Raw genomic sequence first — 13,576 nt, forward strand, 5'->3', positions numbered from 1 at the left:
TTGTACAAAATCATAGAAATTCAGCAGTTATAGTTAGAATTATTTCAATTAACTGTAACTCACGCCCTAAGGTAATTATAATTCACGCCTTTTCAATGTACAGCTAATTACTCCACATACAATGTCATTGATGAGATGTTCTATGATATCTTTGCTATCACCTCAATGTTTGCAATACCATTATTGGTAAGAAAACTGTGCATGGTGCAAGTTATAGTTACCTTAGTACGCAAGTTATAGTTATTTGAAAGAACTCTAACTGCTGAATTTCAGTGGTTTTGTGTGAGTAAATTCAGACCCTAACTATAACGTCCCTGTAACCTTTGTTTTCTCAGTGAATATGTATGCTTGCTGAGAATGTTTGAATCGTACTTTGTATGGGTCTACATATATTCTTTAAATGCAGACATCCATAGCAAGTCAGACTTAACATTTTAGGCAAAGAAGCAGGGGTTTGGGCATTGCCTCAAAGAAAGACTGCAGTCAAAGGTAGCTGAACAAATAAATATGCTTTGTATGGCGCAGCCTGTTTTTTCTGTATTGTCACTTGACATATTCAACAGCTGAGTTACAGTGGGGAGGCCCAAGGCTGGGGCCAGGACAAATGATGGGGAGCGAGTCCCATCTAACACAAATGCAGCTCCTCTTCTGCACAAAAATAAAAAAATAAAAATCATCAGACGCCATAGAAGACGCAGGCCACATCCACAAAGCTGGCTCTGCTCTCCCGGTTCCCGCTCATACATAGGCATGACGCACCGGGCTCGGTCGTGCTTTAACGTGCTAGTCACGTGGAGATGCGTCGTTGCTAAGGGTCCTTCCTCTAATGGGAACCAGTCGCTAGCCACCGGCCCTGGATAACGGAAGACCATCGCACCGCAAGCACGCACCGCAGCGGTGTACTCCAGCGGGTCTCGGGTTTAGCACTGCACCGGGAACGCGCCGCCCATACATTGTGTCACCGCCAATAGCAACGTTGTGCATTGCGCCATAACGGGAGAAACCACAGCACCGAGCACGCAAACCGGGATGAAGACTGCGGGCACGGGACTGCACAGAAAACACACATCTGTCGCACCGGGAAAAGGCACTGCACCAGTAACAACTCTGTTGTGACACAGACGGCGCCAAGGACACAAAGGGCTGGAGGAGGCCCGAGCCCACTGCAGCATCGCTCGCAGAGCACAAAGGAGACCCGAGCGCTTCAGCAGCGCCGGCTGAGGTTGTCATACACAGCACTGAGCACAGACTGACTAGAGGTGATACACAGAGCATCAGCCGTCACAGCACCGGGCACTGATTTATCGTGTCACACAGCATCCAGGGCTACCTCGGGCAGGCGCTTCTTAGCTCATCCATCCGCACTTTGAGAAAGACAAGACAGTAGCGAAGAAAAGAACAGAAACCAACAGGTAAGTGCTTAACTCGCATCTTCCAACCTCTCACTTCTATCCTTGCGTTTTAACCTTACCCCGTGCCAAAGGAAAGACAATTGCAGGGCCTTAGGCACAACATTTTGCTGCCACCCAGACTCAATTTTGCAGTGAATAGAACCATGGGAGCTACGAAACATGCCTCCTTTCTATAGGGCCTTGAGACCCGACTCTACATTTTTGTATCCTTATTTCATTTAGCAGGAGTGAGGTAATTTGTTGTCCGTTCATACCGTGGACAGCCGAATTGTTCGTAGAGTAAACATTAGCATAGCAATTACATGTTTTATTGTATGAGTGTCCGTTATGTTGATGCCCATGAAAACACCTGCACAATGAAGCAAGTCCTGAGTACTTTGTTCCAGTGTTAGGTACAGGAAAGAAACCACTAACAATTATGCAGGACAGCTCAGCGTCCAACTGCCAGCTTTGGTACTCTAGTGATGCAGTATACATACATGGCAACATTCCGGGTTCAGAAAGGAGATCCCCGATTTTTAAATCCAAAAGTGGCTTTATTTTAGCTGTCTCACACCTGAAATTATCCCCACTTAGATACAAATGCTTGGGGAAAATAAATTCCCCCGATAATATTTCTTGAATATCTTTACTTCTGCTTTGCAGCTGTTGGCATACATGAGTATGACACTTCTAAGGTTCCATGGTGGTGGGATCTCTGTACTATGCCAGTTCTCAACATAAGAATAACACATCTTGTACCCAAACAAAACATGACTGTGATGAACTTGTCATGGAAAAAACATTGGTGTGATCACATCTATGAACAAAAAGTAGGAGCAAGCAGAGAAGGTAGGTTCAGGACATAAAGAACACGAGAAAAAAAGAAATAATAAATGAAAGGTCAAATAGAAAACAACTTAATGTGAAAACAAATATTATATTATCCATTGAAGCCCTTCACAGCATAATTTTATGGCCAAGCTCTTTCGGAAATAATAATTTACTTAGGTCTTCCTGGTATAACTATTTCAAGATCAGCGTCCTTTCACCAGTTAGATCTACACCTCTAACCCCTCCATGAATTACCCATAACTTCAGAAATAGTTACTTAAGTGGAACTCGAACCATCAGTGGTGGGAACATCACGATTCTTGACCATTAAGAACAGTGCCAGATTTGACCAATCTAGAGAATCCAGGACCACAAAGTTTATTTTTTACTTCGTTTATAATGACTGGTCCCTTAAAATGAGACCCACCTTTCTTAGTTCATCATGGCTTCTTCACAAGAACATCAGCAACTCTCCATAACACTTTTCATAAACTTTTTGCTAACCAGGTCTTGTATTTACACTGCTACCATTTCCCCTTGGTAGTGATAGCATGTTCATCTAGAACAATACCTTCATTCTTCCCCCTTCCAACACTTAACCAAGCGGGACTGAGTTTGGAATGAGGTAGACTTCCTTTCAAAGTAGGAATGGTTACTTTAAAGTTACACAGTTGGGAGCATTGTGATGAGCCCACCAGACACATCCTTGAACAGAACATTAGTATCAGTGACTTTTCTACATGCTTTAAGCATCCTATTCATCTGTTGCTATAGGCCGTTCGCCTAGAGTGACTACAGTGATAAAGTGTAGTTTTAAAAGGTACAGCTGATAATCTCAAAAACCCATGTGCCTTTTTAGACAAATTGCAAACTATTTTCCTTGAGAACAAATCTGGAGATATCTTTTTGGCAAACTCATCTTTTTAAAATTAATTCACAACTCTCATGTTTACTGAACTCCCACACTTGGTCACCAACCATTGGGAAGTGTAATCAACAAGTAACAAAACATAACGCTCTTTCAAAGGCAAGAGTTCAAATGGGCCGAGGATGTTCAAAACATATTTCATCCAAAGTTCAGATGGAATCTCCACCCGAACATGAGTTGTAGAGTGCATTATTTTCCCTTTATCATTATTGACACAAATCTGGCAGTCCCTTTCACAACACGCTGAATTTGACGGTCAATTCTCGTATCCTGGCCTTAGCCAAGTTCCTTTGCAGGCGTCCCTCATGTGGAAAGTTGATTACCTTCTCCCTCAGGTCTATCGTTAGGACCAACTGAATGCCTCAGAGAAGTTCCACATAAACCAGGCTTCATTATTCAATTTAAGTGTCCTCTGAAATAGCTCGAGGGCTCCCCCACTTCAGGCCGTACCCTGACACTATTCTCACTGATAATTTTGTAAAACTTCATCACTGTTTTCTGCTTTCTTTCACTCACTAGTGTCAGTTGCTCCCTAATGTACCTATTCAAGCATGGTATGGTAGTTACATTAAAATCACAAGTAGTAGGCAACCACAGTAAGCAATTGGCTGCATGGTTACTACCTGTTATGAATTCCACCTAAAAGTTATAATCAGATAAGTCTTACATACACCTCCTTATCCTGTAGCTCAAATTCTCTCCACCTTTGCACAAGTACATGTGCACTCAGGGATGGTAGTCAGACCTCACCTTAAAGGACAAATCCCATACATACAATTTGAAATGGTGAAGTGCCCAAGCAACTGCCAAAGCTTCTCCTCAATAACTGAGTAATGTTACTCTGCCTCTTTAGGAGAGCATGAAATGAATGACACCACACTCTTCACCATCAACAACCTGAGAAACTATGGCACCAAGACTACAAAGACAGGCATCAGCCTTTCTTTTTGCACTTATTGAAATGTCCAATTGTTGGCATAATGCATATGCATTCTTAAAGAATTTGAAGTCCTTTTCACAGTCCTCTGACCTCTCAAATTTCACACCCTTTTTAAATAATAATCACAGAGACTGTGCTATGCTAGCAAAGTTGTCAACTCATTTTGAGCAAAATTACACAAGACCAAGGAGCAAAAGCACCTGATCATGTTCTTGTGGTGTGGGTGCCTCTGCTGTACTTTCAGCTAATTCTAGTTTGGGATTTACTCCTTCACGAGATACTGTGTGTCCCAAATAATTCACAGTGGTCACTCTGAATCTACATTTGCCCTTCTTAAAAGTGAGACCAGAATTTTTAAAATTTCCCTGCACTAACTTGAAAATCATCATAACTATACCAGTCTTTACCAGACACAAGGATGTCGTTCTGAAAAAACAAGACATGTGGTATAGCCTTGAGCACCATCGTCATCACCCTCTGAAAGCATTCAGCAGTGGACAATGCTCACAGAGGCTGACAAAAGGTGAAAGGTGCCCGACTCAGCAGGTAATGGAATCTGGTGATATTCTAATGATAAGTGTATGACACTCTACAGCTTTGCTCCCTCATTCATATCAAGAGCTTCTAAGATGTTATGTAGTGGCTGCAGGTGCACCCATATGTGTGTTTTGAGGTCATGGAAATCTACTCACATCTTTATTTGTTTCACTCTTCTTTGGGTGCCATCACAACTGGAGTGAGCCACTCAAAGAACTCAATTTCTTCCATCACCTCAACCTTGAACAACTTCTGAAGCTCCTCTTTGAGTGGACCCATTATTATTTTGGGAGCTTTCCTCACCTTGTGCACAATTGGCACAACATTTGTCTCAAGAATAACCTTAAATGGAAACCCTTCAGCAGACCTTATGTTTTCTCTAAACCACTGGGAAACTCCTGAGCAATATATGTTTTTAAAAAATCACAATTTTCTACAAAGAAGACTTACTCTGGGTTGTGGGATTCAATCTGAATCCCATGTCACTATGGTGACACCACCCCAGGAGATTGTGACCACATTTGGCGATATAAGCTTTGACAACAGTATCCCGGTCGCAGAACTGAATTCTCATTATTGTATAATCAAGCCTATCAATCCTTGTGGCACCTTAACCAATCGGATTAATGTCTGAAGGTAACAATTCAGATGTGACCCCCCCACTGCAATGGCCCCAGTTTTTGCCACTAACTATGATAAATGGTAAAGCCGAATCAGCCAATACCATCACCTTTTTCTGCCAGTGGTCACTGCACTCTCCAGGAAGACTAGTGAATCACAATCAACCCTGCTGTCTTCTCTTACACATAGCTTTTCTTATAAATGAAGAGTTACTAAAGTGTTCTTAGAATTAAAGTACTTACTACTTCCCAAAGTAATGTTTATTCAATTGGAAAAAGTGTAACAGAGAAATTGTTAAAGGTTTTTAAGACTTCCATATCTTACAGAAAGACAGTGATGTGACTTCTTACTCAGTAGAACGTTGATAGCAGGATACACAATCCGACTGTCTGGAATGTAGTCCGCAATTACTGGTACAACCCACCAGATGGAGATTAACAGAACAGGCATCTGTCAGAGTAAATGGAGTGACTGTGATACCACATTTATTTAGTACCTCTAGTATTGATCTTGCAGTTAATAATACTGCTAGCTAATGCCCTCCATTTTAATCTATCATTACATGGTTCTCGAGCCTATAAGTCAGATGAGGGCTAGTAACTAGTGTTGATTTTCTTCCTGTCAGTAATGGTGTAGCACATTAATTCTTACTATGGAATCCATGGATATTTAGAAAATTAAAAAAATGCAGAATAATAAAGTAGATATACATAAAGCAAAGTGTAAAATTGTTGAATTTTAAAATGCCTTGTAAAGTTGAAATTTTTTGAAATTGGAGACGTAAAATTATGCATGTGTCGTTAGCTTGATTTGTGGGAGCAGCTGAAGTTGCAGTAAAAGAAAACTGGTATGAATGATTTGTGACCTCGATTGAAGCATTTGTATGTGGTGACAAAAAGATATTATGAATTAGGAGCCAAAAAGATTGTCCAACGTGTCACTTTCTTTTAGAAATAAAACCAAATGTTTTGATAGCTCTAACCTTCCAAATAAAATTAGTATTTGAGTATATTTTATGTTAGCAGATAAAATAAAATGTTTAATTTATTTATTTGTTTGAATGCATTTGTTTTTCAAATTTAGTGCACGTTTTGAGGTTCAAATCGTAGAAATTACTTAGCAAGTAGTACCCCTCTTCCAGTAGTGATTCACTGACAAAAGTCAACAAATTACTATTGTTGGTGTATTATAATATGTAGTGAAATGTTCACTCTCTCTAACTCACACAATGCCCTCACATGTACACCCTTCTGCACCAATTCATCTGTTAACCAACATCTTATTTAGTTGAGTTAAAACCCCAAAATACGTTTCACACAGTCAATAAAAGTGTTAACAGTGGGAAGTGCTGAGGACCCAAGAAAAAGATAACGAATAGCCTCTGTGGGTACAAAGTATAACTGTTTACTTAGCAGTTTGTGTTTCTGATACTCTTCAGTAGTAGGACTCAGGAGTCTAAGAATTTCATGCAGATGACAGGGGTGTGGAATTTATTAAAATATCTACTTGTCCAGGGGACAGGTTGCTTCTCAAATCTACTTGTCCTGTTAAAAGATCTACTTGTCCCTTTGGTGCCATGTAGTGTGGCGACAAATTATGGCAGCAATCTCATTATGTAAGATCTCTGATAGTAGCCTCTCTGATTATGCCAGGGCGACTACCATAGTAGGGCTTGAATACTTGCAGTTTCAATCCCTACTGTAGCAATTTCCTTATTTTGCCACCTTTCTTCAGATCTGCATACTGGGGCTGGAGGAAGCAGTAAGCAATAGTTCCAGGGCTGGAATGCCTTTGAGTCTGCAAACCTAATAACCTGCATGTTTTAAAGATTTTAACCAGCTTCTCTCTAATATTTTCCCATAATAAGAAAGGTTGGACATTTACTCCTGACAATGGCAGAATTAGAACTTCTTCCAGGGTTGGGAAGAAAGTGGCCGGAGGGAAAATGAACTTGCAAATGCTCAATAGATTTTCACATGAGCAAATCTACACATGTGTATTTACCCATGCTAAAATACAGTTCACAAATATTTTATAGGGGTACCACATATACCATGGGTGCACTTTTGTGACTTTCTTTAATAATTTGGGGCCACATGTAGGTAGGTTCAGATTTGCGACCCGCAAATTGCGAGTCAGAGCGACTCGCAATTTGCGAGTCGCAAATCCGAATGTAGGATGGTGTCCCTGACACCATCTGTGATTCGCAAGGGCTTCGCAAATGCCCACCTAGTGAATAATCATGAGGTGGGTCGCAATTTGCGACCCCCTTGCGAATAGTGGCCTCACAGGGATGGTGGCCTGCTGGAGACAGCAGACCACCATGTCTGTGACTGCTTCCTTAAAGGAAAATGAGATGCATTACAAAAATGAAACGTTCTCTGAAAAAATGTTTACAGTGACATTCACAATGAGGAAGGGGTCCCATTGGGACCCCTTCCCTTTTTGCGAAAGTGTTAGCACCCATTTGAAATGGGTGCAAACTGCGATTGGTTTGCGCCCGCGGTCACAAAACAATCCTACATTGCACTGCGAGTCGCAATTAGGAAGGGAACACCCCTTCCTAATTGCGAGTCGCAAACCCGTTTTGCGATTCGGTAACCAGGTTACTGAATCGCAAAACTGTGTTTGTGCATCGCAATGTGCTTTTTTGCACGTCGCAAACAGCAAAAATCGCTGTTTGCGACATGCAAAAAGCTACCTACATGTGGGTCTTGGTCCCTAATTAGGTCTGGTGTTAACAAAGACAATTTGTTTTCATTAAACTTCTAATTCTCTCTCTTTCGGCTGGCTTTACTGTGAGTGATCGCATTCTGCTCTTCCACAAGGAGCATATTGGCACACAAAGTAGTTTTGTTCAGTGAAAGGAACTACAGTGGAAATCAGTAACGTAACGAAACTGGAAGGTGCCCCTTTGCAAAGAACATGGAGGAGCCCCCTCTCCAGACTCACTCAGGGCAGGTGCTGTGCTGCAGGGGCCCCCTGGAGGGCGGCTGCGGGGCCTTTGTTATGCCACTGGTGGCAACGTGTGCTTTTAGATTTTTTGAGGGCCTGGTAGCTCCCACAACAATAAAGTGTTACAAAAGCCATGTCCAAACAAGACACGCATTGATGAAACTGAAAGACTTATCAAAATATGTCAGATCAGTTGGCTTTGTCAGTGTTTGTTTATTTTCATGCTTCCCATATTCGTGTTGAAAATGGTTACACTGATTTTCCATTAGAAATATTTTTGGGAAATACTAGCATGCATCAACACATTTTACTAAATGACACTTCATTTGCATCTAATCAGAGAGCATTCTGGGAGCATTATACTTAGCCTCATAGCCTAAACTTTTCAAACATGCATGTGTATACACGTTTTTTTTTTTTTTGTACTGGAACCAACGTCAGTAGTTAAGTGTGACCTTAAAACATTTATTTACAGCACTCACCCTAATAATGAAGGCTTTCAAATAATGAACCATAAATACAAGTTCGAACAGCATTATGTTTTGGAAACACATTACCTCTACTGCAGAGAGTTCCACTCTCTGTAAACAAGCAACCAAAGGGTTTGTGCTGCAAAGGGTTGGGCCTACTTGTCCCAAGGACAAAGTAAACATAAAAACTTGTTGCCCTTGACCCCAAACAAGATGTCCCGGGCATCAGGCAATAGGAATTCCACATCCCTGAGATGATATGACTCATGCTGCTGGATAACACATGTGTGTTTCTAGGGTTGTTTGTTTTCCAACCTACAGCTGCTTCTTGAAGACTGCTCTTAAATAATCTTGTGTTTCTCTGCTGTGTACAGTGCTCTTGTTTAGTCGGATGCAGACTATTTCAGATTGCCTTATAGAGTACTTAAATATCTCCTCTGAGGTTTTAGAAATCTCCCAAGAAATCCTAGCACTTTAGTTAAATACTTATGATGAAGGGGCATTGATGATTAAATTGTCTGTAGTGAAATCCAAGGCAAGGTATTAAACGAGGGGCAATCTTGAGCATCAGTGCAAGATGTAGGTGCAGTGTATGTGAGTCTGTTGCATTGTAGAATAATCTTTTATTGCAATACCTCAAAATTTCCAAGAAGGGTGATCAGGCATTGCAATTTTGAAAGTTTCAACCTGTAGAAAAGGACACTGTTCCCACTAAATAAACCAGGTGAGAGACATTGCGTTGCATATCCTCCAGTTGTGGCGGCTGATAATACATAGATATATTTTCACATCAAACTCCCTCACAGTTTTGTACAAATTCCTTTGTACATAACACAAAGAATCTACAGTCACAAAACGTATTTGGCTACAAGTAGTTCCTCATGAAGTAATAAAACATTGGATACTCATAGTTTTCGGAATCATTTGTAAATGATAGTATCAACGTTTCTTTCAAGCACCATTTTGAAGCTGCCAACATTTCTCTTACAAAATTAATTGTTGTGAAACATACCTCTAGTGATTGGCTGAGTAGGAGTACTCAGTTTGCAGCCTTCCTTTGGCTAGGTTTACCGTTGCACTGTAATGTCTTGAGATTTATTTGGGTTTACCAGTCATGTATACTCTGCTAAAATTATTCTTAACCTCAATGTATAATTAATTGATTTTGTTTAATCATTAGAATCATTAGATGATGATCATTAGATGATGATTCTAATGATTTTGAATCATTAGAAATTACACTTACTCACACCTCCTTTGAATATTGTTGTAATTATTGACCTGCCACCATTATCTCATTATTTTAATTGGATTCTTGAGCACTCCAATTCATTTCCATTTCCCAGCTTCTTACTTGAAGACCCCGTTTTCTGATTTACACCATACTGCAGGGGTGTGGAATTCCTATAGCTTGACGCCCAGGACACATTGTTTGGGGTCAAGGACAACAAATTTTCATCTTGAGCTTGTCCTTGGGACAAGTAGGCCCAACCACTCTGCAGCACAAACCCTTTGGCTGCCTGTATTCAGGGAAAGGAACTGTCTGCAGTTGAGGTAATATTTGTGTCCCTATGTTAATGCTGTTCAAACTTGTATTTATGGCTAATTAATGCAAAGCCTTTATTATTAGGGTGAGCACTGTAAATAAATGCAAGCTCACACTGCAGTACTGACAGTGGTTCCAGTAAAAAAAAAATGTGTACATGCATGTTTGAAAAGGTTAACAATATGAAGCTATGTATAATGCTCCCAGGGTCTCTGATTGGACGCAAATACTTGCAGAAGCGTGTAAGCAAGATTGCTGATTCTTTGCTTTTAAAATAAAATGTTCAGAAAAAAATGCAAGTAGAAAAAAACATTTTGCTAAATTCCTGTGAAATTATAGGTACTATTTCTTTGAAGCATCATTTGGTAAAATGTGTTGATGCATGCTTGTGTTTCCAAAAATATTTATAATGGAAAATCAGTGTACCCATTTTCAGCAAGATTATGAGAAACATGAAAATAGACAAGCATTTGCAAAGCCACCTGATCCAGCATTGGTGGTCAGTGTTTGGTTTTGTCAGTGCATGTCTTGTTTTGAAATGGGTATTGTAAAACGTTATTATTGTGGGAGCTGCCAGGCCCTCACCTTTGTAACAAACATTGGCAAAAAAAAGGGTTGGTCTAAAAAAAACAGACATTCCCACAGGAGTTCCTGGCACTGAACAAAACTACTTTGTGTGCCAATATTCATCTTTTGGAAGAGCAGAATGCTATCACTCACAGTAAAGCCAGCTGATAGATGGATAGAGAGAGAAATACAATTCTAATAAAAACAAAAGGTCTTGGTTAACGCCAGACCTAATTAGGGGCCCACGTCTTAAAGAAAGTCACAAAAGTGTACCTATGGTAAATGTCTTTGCATTAGTACAGTATTGTGCCTATCATGAACTCACAAGATTTTACAGAAGTAGTCCAGGAAATCATACTCCTAGAAAATATCTGAATTGTATTTTAGCATGAGCAAAACATGTGTAGATTTGGTCATGTGAAAATCTGTTGAGCATTTACAAGTTCACTTTCCAACCAACCACTTTTTCCCCAACCCTTGAAGAACTTCCATTTCTGCCCTTGTCAGAAGTAAATTTCCAACGTTTCTCAGTATTGGAAAAGATTAGAGAAGAGCTGTTGAAAATCCTTAAAACATGCAAATTAGTAGGTTTGCACAGACTCAGACATTCCAGCTGTGGAACTATTGCTTACTGCTTCCTCCAGCTCCAGTATGTAGATCTGCAGAAAGGTGGCAAAATAAGGAAATTGCCCGTATTCAAGTCCTGGCGTAATCAGAGGCTATTATCAGCGCTCTTATATATAGAGATTGCTGCCATTATTTGTTGCCGCACTGCATGGTACCAAAGGAACAAGTAGATTGTTCTACAGGACAAGTAGATTTATGAAGCAGCCTCTCCCATGGACAAGCAGATAGTTGATTAAATTCCACCCCCCCTGATACTGGGGGGTCCATGATCTGTTGCTCTAACTTTTTTGCCCTATATTATATCCTAAGCAGTAGTGTGGATCACCCTCAAAAGAAACTAGTTTTCTTGTGGTTAATAACAGTGAGGACTGTGCTATATACTCTCTTATTAATTGTCATCTGAAAACATCCACCCTAATCCAATGCGACCTTTGATTGGGAACACTCACAAATCGCAGACCTAAGTCTGCAAAATGGGACACCAAGAGGCCAAGTAATTGGTGGACACTGGCCATATAAAAATTCTTATTGGAACCTATTTCATGCTATTTTCATTTTCATAACTTCAATTTGTAATGTATTTAAACTTCCTATCTTTCATGCGTTTCTTTTGTAAAATGCATAAATCATATTGAGTTTTAGCATTATATACGTATAATAAATTAGAAAGAAACTGATGGGCCGTAACTATAGTTCCTTGCTTAATTTTAAGTTTACGTTATATTTAGTAGCTATATCTTTCTCCAAGCTCAGGCCCAGACAGTCTTGTTTCTGGAACCTACAGTTTTTGAATGGTCAGCATTCTGACTTTGTGAGGAAGAATTAAGGTACTTCCAGTGTATTTCAAACTTATGCACAAAAAGTGCCTATAATAATGAAGAGTGTTACCTAAGTTCACCTTATTTACCAAGGTCTAGCGACAGCAGAACAGTCATAAAATACACCTTTTATTCTTGTTCTGATATAAGTAAAACTTCAGTGATTTTGACTACTGAGTCAATAGCCATAACATGTTTCTGCTGTTGTAAAGATTATCAAGTTATTTTTTACTGCTTATTTAACTAATACATTTAATACAAGCTGACAAACATGACATAAGTCTGGAACTGCTGCTTCTACTTGGTTGTTTTTCTTTTTTATTTCAACTATCCTCAAGGAACACCTTTACTGGTGAAAACATTTACTTTGCCTTCCTTGTAGTGTTTTTAATCCTATATCGCTTGAAGCAACAAAAAAAAAACTAAAAGGGCATGTAAAAACATTATAAACATGCAAAAATGCTCTAAATGGCATTTAGTTTGTGCAAATCTTTCTGCTTACCCCATGTTTCCTGTTTGTATGAACCACTGTAATCTGGTACGTCAGTGCTTAAATATATATGGCCTGGGACTAAGATAAGTGGAGTGTTGGTAAGACTTCTTTGTATGAATGTTTTTTTTACACACTGCTTTTCTTTTTCCAATACCTCAACTTCTACGATGAGTTGAGAGTGTAATGATCTTGTTAATGGATGTTCAGATTACATTTGTTATGTGAAAGACACTTACCCAGGGTCTTTGGTTCCTGAACTTGGCAGAAAAGATGCAGTCCTGTCCATAAGGTTCTCATGTGACAGTTGCTTGTCCAGGATGTTGTTGTGGACCTTGTTCATGCCCGAGATCACCACTGTCCCTGGGTGTTTTATTGTTGCCAATTTTTAAATTCCATTTCATGTTTTTATCCTGCACTTCCAAAAATGACATAACATTGTTAAAAGCAATACAAGAAAGCCTTAGCCAGCGTCTGAGCTCTTGGTGCAAACTGCTTACTCATCTATAGGCTTTTCTAGGACTTACCCATGACTAAAGTGACGTTTGTGGGATTGATGTCCCACATCCCAATATTATGTTGCTCAATTGGGCTTTCTCCTTGGGTGCTCTACCCGCTTTAATGTCTCCTGCCTGCTTCACATTTATGTCAATGAACTGCACTAAATAATGTACTGGCTACCCTACTAAATGCAAGGCATTTGGTCTTGTAGTGGTCACTTTTTGGAGGAGTACTAAAGAAGCTCATAATTGAGATTGGCATCATTTGTATTATTAGTGACCCATCACTTAGCCACCATTGCCAGGCTCCTCACCAGTGGGATACTGTTGTGACAATTCACTCTGAAGTATT

The 13,576-nt window shown here is 39.9% G+C and overlaps 1 protein-coding gene across 4 annotated transcripts in view; it reads left to right on the plus strand.

The window, feature by feature from the left end:
* Window positions 1-782: 782 nt before the first annotated feature.
* Window positions 783-13,576, plus strand: part of ARNT2 (aryl hydrocarbon receptor nuclear translocator 2) — a 684,205-nt gene continuing 671,411 nt past the window's right edge. For 3 of the 4 annotated variants that reach the window (XM_069222993.1, XM_069222994.1, XM_069222995.1), the window contains exon 1: window positions 805-1,412. The gene's annotated coding sequence lies outside the window, so the exon portion shown is untranslated. Of the gene's footprint in view, window positions 1,413-13,576 lie in introns of all 4 variants that reach the window. The other variant, XM_069222996.1, reaches the window with a different exon arrangement.

Source organism: Pleurodeles waltl, chromosome 3_1, assembly GCF_031143425.1.
Source record: "Pleurodeles waltl isolate 20211129_DDA chromosome 3_1, aPleWal1.hap1.20221129, whole genome shotgun sequence".
Lineage (NCBI taxonomy): Eukaryota > Metazoa > Chordata > Amphibia > Caudata > Salamandridae > Pleurodeles > Pleurodeles waltl.